At 42.8% G+C, this 13,195-nt stretch overlaps 1 protein-coding gene across 10 annotated transcripts in view; it reads left to right on the forward strand.

Annotated features, from left to right (window-relative positions):
• Positions 1–13,195, forward strand: part of ZNF462 (zinc finger protein 462) — a 156,432-nt gene that overhangs the window by 26,533 nt on the left and 116,704 nt on the right. The window lies entirely within an intron of this gene.

Raw genomic sequence — 13,195 nt, forward strand, 5'->3', positions numbered from 1 at the left:
GAAAGAGTGTGGAGATGAAGCAGAGAAGGAGAAGCCTGTAGGAGAGGGGAAATCCTTGGTGGGGGCACTTCCTCATAGTTGCAAGTATGTGTTTTAAAGTCACAGACTCACTCCCTCCCAAGTGCCTACTCTCTCAATTCATCCCACCCTCCCCTTTTCCCACTGTGTCCACAAGTCCTTTCTCTGTGTCTGTGACTGTGTCTCTATTCCTGCCCCGCAAATAGGTTCATCAGTCCGGTTTTTCTATATCATACTTGTGTTCAGTCTTGCCTGACTCTTTGTGACCCCATGCACTGTAGCCCGCCAGGCTCCTCTGTCCATGGAATTTTCCAGGCAGGAATATTAGAAATTCCTACTGCAGGGGATCTTCCAACCCAGGGGTAGAACCTGAGTGTGTTGTGTCTGTTGAATTGGCAGGTGGATTTTTTTTACCATCGCGCCACCAGAAAAGCCCCAGATTCCATATATCTGTGCATCAATGCTATCTTCTTCTTTGTTCTTACATGTTGTCCACAGTTTGCCTTTCATTGCCAACCTGCTGGAAGGGACCTCCCAGAACATCTACATTAAATCCCTTCCCTCTGCAGATGGTTCAGGAAGGTTGTAAACTTGTCCAGGGTCAAGCAGTTAAGTTGCAGAAGCCAGCCAAGCTAAGATCCCTGGGTCCTGACCATCATGGCACCAAGATATTGCCTGATAGTCTCCCTACCTGTTAGATGAGATTTTGAAAGTAGATGGAACTTGGAGATCATTTATTTAATCTCATTTTATGCCAGAGAAATTGGATCCAAGATCGAGCACTTGCCCAATGTAACTAAGTTGTTGAGAAGCACAAAAACCCTCTAGATCTTGAGGAACAAAGCCAAACCCACAGTGTACACTTTGTTTCTCTCTCTTTCCTTTATTTTAATGAGAAACATGAACTGTTGATCACAGAATCCACCGGGGGCGTGATTGCCTTGCCTCATGTTAGAACCTGTAGATGTTATACCGATAGAATGACCAAACTGTCTTTAAAGAGGACTTTTAGAAGTTATTTTTCGGTAGTTGATGTAGTAAATTTGGAAGGAAAAACTTTGGTCATAAATTTTCTTGTGATGTGACCCCTCACGAGGTTTTAAATATAAGTTTAGAACCCTTTCTACTGCCAGCGATGAGCTGTCATTAGGACCAGTGGTAGGTATAAATGTGCCTGGGAATTTCAAGAGCATTGTGAGTTTGTGGCTGTCAAGCCCAGCTCTAGGCAGGCAGGGGAGTGGTGGTGTATAGATGCAGCTTTGTTTATCTGCAGGGTGTGGATCATTGACTACCAGAACTCTGCCATCGTTTTCCTGTGTATGAACAAAGTGTGATAATACTTTGCCCGGAACCGGGTCAGCATTTGGCAGGGAGGGAGCTCTGTTTCACAGGCAGAGCAATCTGTTAACGTGTAATTTGAGATCACCGCTATTGATAACAGCATAGTAAGGGCTCTGTGATTTCTCATGCAGGTGCCTCCGTTGGCCCCTCTTGGCTGGTCTGGAAAACAGAATTGAGGCTTTCCTGTATTTTAGCATCTTCAGCGGCCAGTAGCTCCTCTTAAGCAATGCCGCTGCCGGCTGTTCCCATTGGCCATCTCACCTGTATACCTGTTCCTACCATGTTAGCCAGTGAATAGGAAAAGTCATCCAGATCTTGGTATTCAAAAGAATGTTGACTTCAGACCTTTTGGCAAGTAGGTGAGGTAGCCCACCTTGGTGCTTTTGCCCTCCGCTGGAACATTTCCTTTAGAAACATTGCTGCTTTTAGAATCATCAATAAAAAAACGTTTCTTTAGCTCCTTCTGGAACAGCCATCTAACCTTGAGCCTTTGTTTTGGAAGATAATGGTCTAATTTCTGCACAAACCGGGGAAACAAACCACTCTTAAATTTCTTTCCCTCCCAGTCGGTTGTTTCAGCAAAATGATCCCCTTTCACTTTAACAAAAAGATTCCCTTTCTAGTTTAAAATATTCCGGATATGCTTTAACTTGCCTTGGGGTCATAGCACTTGTCTTCCAGGACTGATGAGTCTTGTCAGTTGCCCCAGGGTGAGAACTTTAATAAGCAAATTGCACACACCTGGTTTTCCAAAATATTGGCCTAATGGGGCACCTAGGTGGAAGTCAGTACTTCCCCTCCCTCCATACACACCCTTCCTCTGCACCCCCTTTAAAAGAGAGGGCTCAGAAATTGAGCCTCCCTGCCATTTGTCTTACAAAACTTGCCTGTCTCTTTGCTCCCCTGTTGGGATTGTTAACAAGCTCAGGTTGCTGCCATCCCCGCTGCTGTCTTTTGGATTTGAAAGTCATGCCCATGGTGGGATATGGGATATGGAGCGGACAGTCTAGTTAAAAGGGAACAGAGCTGCTGAGCGCTTCTTTGTCAGGTTGCGCAGCCCCTGCCCTGCTCTTTGATTTGGGGTTGCCCTTGGTGCTAGCATAGTCTTTCCTGGCTCAGACTCTTGGTTCGTTGAAGAAAGAAAGCCTGGTAACCTGGCTTTGAAGGCTAGACACCAGACTTACTTGTATTTTACTCATTCATTTTGTCATTCATTCAAGCATTTACTGAACGTTTGTGCTAAACATTGGAGATGGACAGAAAGACCAGCTCCTGTCTTCTAGAAGCTCATAATCTAGTGTTTCTATCTCCCATAGTCAGCAGGTGTAACGCATGGCCACACCTCGTAGGGTGCACCGTCATGAATTTTCTTGGGCTTCTGTGCTCTCTCTACTTGCTGAAGATCAGCCCCCTCAATAAAGAGATTGGATGTCTTTCTTGTGATCTATTCTTGCAGATATGTCAGGACAGCCAGGTGATCAGAATGCAGGATCAGTTTCTTAAGAAGCTGCACGTGGCATTGATGTAGAGGTATATCCATACCAGTGAATGGACATCACCCTCCCCTTGAATGCTTTATGCTCTAGACTGATTTCTGCATTGACTGTGTTCCTTCTGCCTTCTTCTAATATGCCTATAGGATTCTTTGTTGTGGTTAAGTTGCTGAGTCGTGTCTGAATCTTTTGCCCCGCCATGGACTGTAGCCCACCAGTAGTCTTAGGCTAGGCTCTTTCTGTAGAGGGCAACCTCTGTACGTGTCATTGCTTGACATTCTGCTAAAAGTTGATAAAAATCTAGTGACGGCATGCAGTTCTTTAGGCAATTAAAACCACAAATACGGCTTCCCTGGCTCTGAGTGGGCTGTGGATGACCTTCTTCTTCAAGTTTGTTGTCAGTCTGTGTTCAAGCCTTATTTGCATGTATGTACCTCAGAAATTCCAGTCATCACCCCAGCAACCCCTGAAGTACCTCTTTCAGGAACAGTGGAGATTTTTCTGGTTTCTTGCTTTGGAGGAGTTTCCCAAACATCTTTAGGAAAATTTGTTCATCTACTTCTAGAGGCCCTTTTCAGGCATATAAAAACCTAGCACACTCTATAGCACATGAAACAGTTCAGTTAAATAATCTATATCTATATTTCACAGTTCTCTGTGCCCACAACCACAATGGGTATTCATTGTTTTATTATGTGATTAGGCTAAACACTGTTTGTGATGAGAAACAGTCGAGACTTGTCTCCACTCACGGGGCTACATTTTGGCTTACCTTCATTGTATGGGTGAGTGTCTCAGGCTAGCCCAATGTGTCCAGGTCAGAGGGCATGTGCTTTGCTATGGAATTCCAGAGGTCACTCTCTGCCTTTGTCTTCGACACCAAAGCTCATGTCACTTGCATCATGCTGTGACATGAAACAATATTGCATCGTAGGGAGTGCATAATGGGGCTGTGTTGTCCAATTATCATGAGATTACCAAATACTTTTGCCTGGAAACTTGCCAGCAAGTGTGAACAGAGAGATGCCCCAAGCCACTTTCTCATCTTTATTCCTGAAGACTAAATGGCATTCCTAATATCCTCTGTACCTTTCTAGTTAAGTAAAAGGATGAGGCCTTTTTTTTTTTTTTTTTGGGAGGAGGGGCACAAAGAATGTGGCTAGCGCAGGAAATCAAGATTTTTTTTTTAAGCTAATTTGATGAGAATTAGTTTAAAAAGTCAAAAGGGTGGGGCAGAGAATACACTGGCTCGAAAAAGGAGATGATGGATTTCTAGGAAATGGGAGATGGAGATAATTACCATATTGAAGAAAAGTTCTTGCTGGAATAAGAGTACTGAAGAAGTAACAAAAAGAGGCAAAAGAAAGCATTTTTTTTCTAGCACACAAGCTATGAAGCCCATTCTTTTTGGTACTGGAAATTCTGACATTTCTTGACTTCTCCCACTTTCTTGATTTTTTAATTCCAACAATGAATTCCCAAATCATCTTTCTTCATCTCTGTGTTTTCATCCCCCCTGAGTTATCTGTGTCCTTGGAAAGTTTAAAAACAAGTGGTATTTTCTTTTTTCTTTCTCTTTTCTCTTGGCGGACACACACAATGGGCTGCCTTTCCCCTTCTCTGTGTAAAGAATGGAAACAGAGTCAGCCGCCAGAGGAGCTCCATACGGATTGACATTCCTTGCTTCTGCTTTTGAAGTTAAGATGGTCACGAGAGAGAAAAATATTTTCGGTTCCAAGCCTAAGAAAAGGACATTCCTTTCCGTCTTGGCACTCTTGTTTTCATGGTGTTGATTTCTCTGCGAATCATCTTTGGTCCCGTTAATACATCACATCTGAAAATGAAATCACTTGTGTAAGTTCTTTTCCTCACCACATCCTTGATTATAGACAAGGTGATGTTTTCTTAGATTTATCTGAAGTTGCTTAAGATATATTTTCCTGGCATTTTTTTTTTTTAAATCCTGGATCAGTTCCCATTGTTGATCAAGCACATTCAGAGTTTTCCAGAGCCCTGAGAGACCCATCCGTGAATTTTGTTCTGTTAAACAAGGAAGAAAAAGGGGGGGAAAAGTTTCATTTTCACCTTGCTGTAGAGAAGGGAATCTCAGAGGAATCATTTTCCTTTCAGGAAGATTGGGGTTTGTAGGTTAAATTCCACATTACACAAATTCCCTGGTGACAAAGAAGCCATGCGATCAACAGTCTTTCTTCAAAATGCATTTCTCAGTTGAAAGAGGAGGGGATTCCATTTGAAGCTGTTGATTAAGACATGAAGATAAGGTCTGAAATTGGTGGTGGCCCAAGGTCATTGGTAGAACGAATGGACCATTTGAAAATTATTAGCAGCTGGTTTAATAGACTTGTAATAACTACAGCTGTGTGAGAAAATCCACGCACAAGATATTTGGAATGTCCCCTTTGAGGTCCTTTCCTATTGTTCTAGAATGATCCTGGCATCCATTTAACAAAAGCACAGCTTCAATAGAAGATTAAGTAGCTTTATGCATGAGCATGTAATACAGGCTTTATTTGGTTTAGATTTTGGACCATCTTTGTTTTTTTTTTAATTTTAACTTAGAAAAAAATTCTGGCATCATTAAGCCTCTCACACAACCCCATATATCCCTGTGTCCCACATACTAAACCATGACTTCAGAGGTTCACAACATTTGAGAATTTTAATGGCTTGTCAGAGGAGTTCTCTTCCTTTTTACCTAACATTTTTTATTAAAAATATTTAATTTGTATCATAGGATTTATGGCGTTTAATTTGCCAAACTCCGAGGCAATGAAGAAGACACCTGAAGAGATGCTATACTTTCTACAACCCTTTTCTTAAAACACAGTGTTGATTTCTGCTTTTATACAGCCTAATAGATCTTGACCTTTGTAGCTAGAGGCAGGTGCACACACATGCATTCATGTATGTGTGCCTATATAAAAATTTGGTCTGCAGAGAAATAACGCCTGTTTCCTCCCTGTGTCATCTGTACCTTGCTAACCCAGAGACTTGACAGGGAAGAGAAATACAGAGAGCATTCCACCGGCTTAGGAATTCCACAGCCATGAGTCACCCTGGCCTCAGGCTTCTTGCCTCTTTGCCTCATCCTATTCTTGCTTTCAGAGTCAGAGGTCTGGATCTCCAGTTCTTAACTCTGGAACTGGGAAAAGAGGTAGAAGATGATACAGCTGACTTAAGGCTATTCTTTATCTTAGAACAAATTTCCAAAATATGCGACCAAGGCAGTAAAGTGTGGAAGTCAAGTTCATCTCGCCTTGTGTGTTGATCTGCTGAACTCTTCATCAATGAGGCAGGGCTTTCAGTACACACTACGTACATTTGTTCTCCACCACAATGCTATGAAGCACATGTGCTCTCTTACCCACAAAGGTCAAGTGACTTCCCCAAAGTCACAGTTGGTGGAAAGCCAGGACAAAGTCCCAAACCTTGCCTTCTGACCAGTCCTTTCCAGGACACCATGCATGACTCACCCATGAATGACAAATGCTTTGTAGGCTTTTAAAGGAAGTTGAGGATATTCAGGAGACATCCTCTAACCTTGTGAGAATGTATCATTGTGGAAGGAAATTGCCATGCTCTTCATAGAATAGTCCTTCTTGGAGCCAGTGACTCTGATGGCTTGCTGTGGCTTATGTGGAATGGATTTTGGTGATGATTAAAGACACGGTAAAGATTTGATAAGACAGTAGATGCCCACTGAAATAGTAAACAGTCCTGTCATAATGGTTTCCCTTTGCCTTCACTCAGAAGAGATGCACCCTAATTCATTCCCAAATTAATGTGTTTTGTTAGGCTCTGATGGAGGAGGGGAAGGGAAATGTAAGTAGTACTCAAGAGAGGGCAGGCCCTATCATTTCTAAGGGCCAGATGACCCACTCTGTTGTCTAGTCTTCACCATTATTATTCAGTAGATCCTATTTAGCAGATGAGAAAACGGATGCTCAGAGAGGTTAAGTAATTGTCACGTGGTCACATCTGTGTTAGGTGTCAATGCAGGGATATGAACGCAGGTCAGCTGTGCTCTTGCCCTTGGGCAGTACTGGTACAGACCTCTCTGAGATTGTTGAAAAACATGGTTCTGGTGTTTCTGGAGGACCAAGAAGTCCTTGAAAATAATGGCTAAGAATTACTGGTGACAGACTACGTGCCCAAGTAGTTTTTATATATTACCTCACTTGATCCTCATTTGATACTATAATTCTGTGAATAGTACTATCTTTTTTAAAACATTTCTTTTTGCAGGTGAAGAAATGGAGGCATAGAGGGGGTATACAATTTACTAAGACCAGACAATAAGTAAGTGGGTACAAACCCAGGCAAATATGATCTGAGCCCATGCTGTTAACTGCCATGCTGGATGCTGCTGGGCAGGCCATTTGCCAGGTTCAAAACAGCCCTTGTTGGCCCAAGGTGTTTTTCAGCTGGATCAGCCCTGGGGTTGGTGCATTACAAAACCAGCTTGACTTTATAGGTAGAGAGAGTGTGCTTTAAGGCAGATCTTTGTATCTCTGTTCTTATAGAAGATGTCAAGATGTTATTTCGATAATCCATAAAACTTAATGTGACAGACTCTCCTTGAATGGAAGAGATCCCTAACTGGTTAGTCTTGAGGCAAATGTAAAGATATTGTAGGGCTGTAGGTCAAGGAAGTGGTGTGATTAGATTAGCATTTAAAAATCTTTTACTCCAGATGTTCAGCTGCAGTAGAGGCTACCTCAAGGTGAATTACAGTGAAAACTCAATTGAATAAGTGCTTTGTTTTTGGACCCCCCCCATTGTCCAATACAGTAGCCCTGAGCTATTTTGAGCATTTGAAATGTGCCTGGTCTGAATGGAGATGGTGCTATAAGTCTCAAATAGACTAAATTTTTGAGACTTAATGGAAGAAAAATGTAAAATATCTCATGAATGTGTTTTTGTTATATGTTGAAATAATACTTTTGGATATATTAGGCTAAATAGACTATATTACTGAAACTAATGACACCTGTTCCTAGCTGTCAAAAAATTTAAAATTTCTCTATCTGTGGCTTGCATTTATTTCTTTCTGACAGTGCTAGTCTAGGTAATTTCCTTGCTATCTTGGAAAATACATGCAAATGCCATTATCATATGTTGATGGAAGTATTATAGCTTGATGGAGTATCTCTGAGTACCATCCAGTGAAGTATTCCACCCTAAAGACTGTTGCTTCTTAAAGTTCTTGGATAATAGTCTACACCTTCATTGGCACTGTTCTTTTTAAAAATGCAGTTAAAAAATACAATTTTTCATCAATCATTGAAGAACTAACTCTTCTTGACAGTGTTGAATAAAAATCAACTTGGACCACATCTTGACAGTTACTTGCTGTGTCAGAAAGTGTTGACCAGGTGGTTAGATCAGCCCTCAGAGCATTAGCTCTTGTCATCTCTCCCTTCTAAATACTGTGTAGGTTTTACCACCTCCTCCTCACCTCCAGGACATCTTCCTGGCCAGTCCTACTTTGTCTCATCCCTGGACCATCTCAGCAGCTGCTTTAGCAGCGTGTGTCTCTTCCTGCCCTCCTCGCTCCCCTAGAAGTCCTTCCTATTGCTGCCAAAATCATCTTGAGAGGATGTAGCTTTCATTATATCACATTCCCCTGATTAAGGATGGTAAGAGTTCCCTGATGCTCTCCCACTGAAGGGAGGGAGGGTGGGAGGGGCCTGACATTTGAGACGCCATTGACATTATCTTATTTCATCCCTATGAGATGGATATTTTTAGTTCCATTATACAGGTGAGGAAGCAGTTGAATATCTAGCCTGAGGTCAGGTGGTGGGCAGTAAAGCTAGATCCTAACTTCTAGGGCGAGATCCTTTTATCTCTCTTCGCTCATACCTGGGCGAGTTCTACTGACCCAGCTGGCTGCTTAGCTTTCAAGAACATTCATTATCAAACCCATGGACCCACTGTGTCCTTTGCTTTCCCAGCTGTTCTCTTCATCTTTGTACTTGGAAACTGTGCCGTAACAATCCACGGTTCATTATCAAGTGTTTAGAATTCTTTATTCTCTACTTTCTTTTCTGTTAGTCTTGTCCCAACTCTATTTTAACTTCCATGAGAAGGAGCATGGCTCACACCTACCTTTTGTCTCCCCATATAGTGCCTTTCATACCCCCGACCATGTTTCTTTGTTCCCCCAGGTCTAGAACCATACTAGCCATCTAGGAGGCACTCAAGTGTTCAATAAATGTTTGATGCTGGCACATGGTAGCTGGTCAATAAATGTGTTTTGGACTCAGTTGAAAATGATTTTTCTTTTAAATGAGGGCAGAGAGCTCCAGGTCAACGACTCCATTTTCACCCGCCTAGATGTGTGATGTAATGGTCTTGGCAATGAGAAGATACTTCTAAGCCAGACTTTACCTCATTGAGTCTCAGATTTCTCACCTTATCTCAGTTGTGGGATGAAGTGGTCATGACTGGTGTCCCATGTGTCTCCAGGGGGCTAATGGATTATGTTGCCTCTAATATTTCCTGCAGGGACATTTAAGATGTACCTGTTTTGAAGTATAAGATAAAGGGTGCAGTCCCTGGTGAACAGTCTTTGTCTTTCTTGGGCCGCATAGAACAAAACTGAACATTAGATGGAATGGTTTGTTAACTGGGTTCGCTGATTGATTAAAGTTTGTGTTCCAGCCGAACCTTGCTTTCTCAAGTGGTATGGGATGCACCTGCTCCCGTGTGAAATTCCTGTAGAGAGCTAGCAAAGCATTGCCATTGGGCCCATCTGCTAATAGGCAGTTAGTGTTCTGTGGTCAGTCTTGGCTGTGCTGCTTTTGTTAACATGCCCACATTATTATGTGGACACATATTAAGTATTTACACACCAAAGTGATCACACACCCACATGTTCCCTAATATGTGGGCTGACTTGTTGGACCTGGGGATTTTTTTTTTAAGGGGAACTGTTTTGCTTGTTTATTTCTCTGAAAACACTCAAACTTTTAAAAAATCATCTGCAGCTCGTAAAACTGACATACTAATAACAAATATACAAACATTCTAGAAGCTGGAATTCAGGGAAAGTGAAAGTCCTTTTTAACTCCACTCCCAGAGATCACTTCACCGTGGAGGGTTTGGGGAATATATTTTCTCATTGTTTTCCTGTATTTATATACTAACATCATTGTTATTACCATCATTATTTAACTAGCAAGAGACAGTGCATTCTGTTGTGCAGCTAATTTTTTCACTGATTTATACCTGTGAAAATTCTTTAGAATTTTCCCCTAAGAATTCCTTAAGGAGAAGCACGGGCTTTGTAATGCAGGCCAAGGAGCTGGATGCCTGGGGTACTTAGCTTTGGAGACGAGAGCTTTGCCTACTCTGTAGTGAACCTTGACCATCAGTGACCTCATTTCTGTTTAATATGTGGGCCTTCAAAGACATTTTTTTTTTTTGAGAAATTCCATAGAAATAAACTGTTTGGAGACCAGTTAGTTCTTTTCAATCCTGACATTTCCCATCCCTCCAATACATCAGCTTCCTGGAATACAGCAATGTTTTATGAGTGAAAATGGTATTTTGTAAGGACACTCTTCTTTGTCTGAAATTTCATTGCCAGAGGCAGGGACAGTATAAGGAGCGTAGTAATGCGCACAAGGATATGAAGGGAGGAGGATGAAGGTAGAAACGTATCGGTAAGTTTCAAAATTTCCAAATCAGCCAGGAAGTCTTAAGACAAGGACAGCATTAAGATTAGGAAGGAGATAACTTAAATTTGAGAATACAGAGGGAAACCAGCAGAAGGGTCTTGCTGATCTCCTGGTAGAACAGGCCCCCAGTTCGTGGCCATGGAGGACTGAGGCTAAAGCCCATCTCTCATTGTGATGCTCAGCTCATGCATTAACATTCCACCTGCCCCCGCCAGACACATGCTGCCCTTCGGTCCAGCCTGATGCCTTATTTTCTAGCTACTGAGACACTTGCCCCCACATTTGTACAAGAAGGATGCATGTTACAATCCAAGTTTACATTTTTTGCATGGGGTTTTCTAATCTTGAAAATCTATATTAAAGTGTTGGGGTGGTGTTGTTTAGTTGCTAAATCATGTTCAGTTCTTTTGCGACCCCGTGGACTGTAGCCTGCCAGGCTCCTCTGTCCATGGAATTCTCCAGGCAAAAATACTGGAGTGGGTTGCCTTCTCCAGGGGATCTTCCCACCCAGGGTTCAAAGCCATGTCTTCTGTGTTGGTAGACAGATTCTTTATCACTGAGCCCCCAGGGAAGCCTATTAGAGTGTCTTATAACCAGTTTGTTTTCAGCGGGAGGAAGAAGAGTATGTGGGTTCCAGAAACTGGCATGGGCTGAGGTTGAACCAAATAGACCCGGCTGCCAAGGAATTTACACTGCAGTGTGAGGAGACAGGCAATTAGGCAGACAGTGCTGTGTGGGAAATGCTTGGGAGGGTTAGGAACACCTAGGAAGGGTCTCAGCTCAGCCCTGCAGTGCTGGACAGGGTTTTCTGGAGAGAGTGGTTCTCACTGGGGATGATTTCCCCCAAGTGTCTCCAGTGAGACCAGCAGAAATTTTTGGTTGTCACTACTGGGGGTGAGTAGGGGAAGGGAGGGAGATGACACTGGAATCTATTGGATGCAGGCCAGGGGTAATGCCAAGCATCCTCCAGTGCCCAGGACAGCCCTCCAACAACAAAATCTGGCCCCAGATGTCAGTGATGCTGAGGTTGAGAGACCCTGGTCCCAAGTGAGACTGAAAGATGAATGCAGTTCTGGGGGAGACAGGCAGTTCTGGGGGAGACATTTCTTCTGTATCCAGGGGAAAGAGTTATTTTAAAGGAGAAAGCAGGTTATGATAGAGAATGGTGCAGAAGTCACCGTTGAGTTACATAAGGAGTGGAAGTATTCTTTCATTGGTCCGAAGAAGGTCATTCCTGACCATGGGTGCGTTTGTTTCTGCAGAATGGTAGTTACAATACCAGATGGAGAGGACTGAGGGAGAAGGAAGGAGCACGAAAGCAGCTTGTCTGTGAAAAGGGGGAATTCTTGGTAACTATGGCAATTACAGTTACATCTTCCTATATGCCAGCTACTATGCCAAATGCTTTGTGGTCATTATCCAGATTATTCCACACAACTACCCTATGAAATGTGGATTTCTGTGTGTGGATGAGGAAATAAAGGTTTGGAGAATTTATATATTTGTCAAGAATTCATATAGCTCATAAGGCATAGAGTTGAGATTCAACCCGAGGTGGTTTTGACTGTACTTGTGTTGTTTTCCCAGGGGAGAATATAGGTCAGGGGGATGTGGAGTGTGTAAGTGTGTTTGTGTGTGTTTTGAGGAGGGGTGAGTGGATAGGAGACTTTAAGATGGGAAAGACTTAGCTGTAATCAGAGAGAAATTGAAAATGCAGACTAGGTGGGCTCCCAGGTGAGGCAGGAAAGGGTTGGTCAGAGCCCAGGTCTTAGATAGAAAGGAGTGCAGCCTGCCTTCCATTGTGGCAAGAGAGGAGGGAGAGGATAGGTACCCATGGGCAAGAGAAATGGAAAGGGAGACAGAAGCTGGAAACCTCTTCCACTTCTCAGACTGCAGACTATGGGTAAGTTTGAAACCATGAATTTGCAGGGATACCACTGCAGAGTAGGGAGACAACATTGAGTAACACAGATCCAAGGCTGAGATTCTTCTAGATGGTTATGAGGGAAAGACATTGGTTTGGGCCTCTTAATTTGATTTCAGGAGGTCATCCTTACAGTTTTCCACCCACTTGCTTAAAATTCCTTAAAGGAGGAGATAGAGTATAGCTTCAATACATGGGTGGAGCAACCTGTTGCTTCAGACTTGATTATATGCAGATATAATCCATGAAAAATTGTCTTTCTGACCTTAAAGCTGGAGTTCCTGAAATTACTAGATAGGGATCATCTGACATTATTGACTTAAGGAAAGAAAGGAAAGGAAAGGAAGTTGCTCAGTCGTGTCCGACTCTTTGTGACCCCGTGGACTGTAGCCTACCAGGCTCCTCTGTCCATGGGATTTTCCAGGCAATAGTACTGGAGTGGATTGCCATTTCCTTCTCCAGCAGATCTTCCTGACCCAGGGATGGAACCCAGGTCTCCCGAATTGTAGACAGACGCTTTACCATCTGAGCCACCAAGGAAGTCCATTATTGACTTAAAGAGTCATTAAAGAGTCAAATTGGGTAGAAAATGGAATGCCAGGGTTGGCAGAAGAGTCAATATTCTTGGTGAACTGAGGTACAAACCACTGATAACTAACAATACCTTGCCAGCTCACTCTGGTGCTTGACATTTCATGGTGGTTTTAAATGTT

The sequence above is a fragment of the Bubalus bubalis genome, chromosome 3, assembly GCF_019923935.1.
Source record: "Bubalus bubalis isolate 160015118507 breed Murrah chromosome 3, NDDB_SH_1, whole genome shotgun sequence".
Lineage (NCBI taxonomy): Eukaryota > Metazoa > Chordata > Mammalia > Artiodactyla > Bovidae > Bubalus > Bubalus bubalis.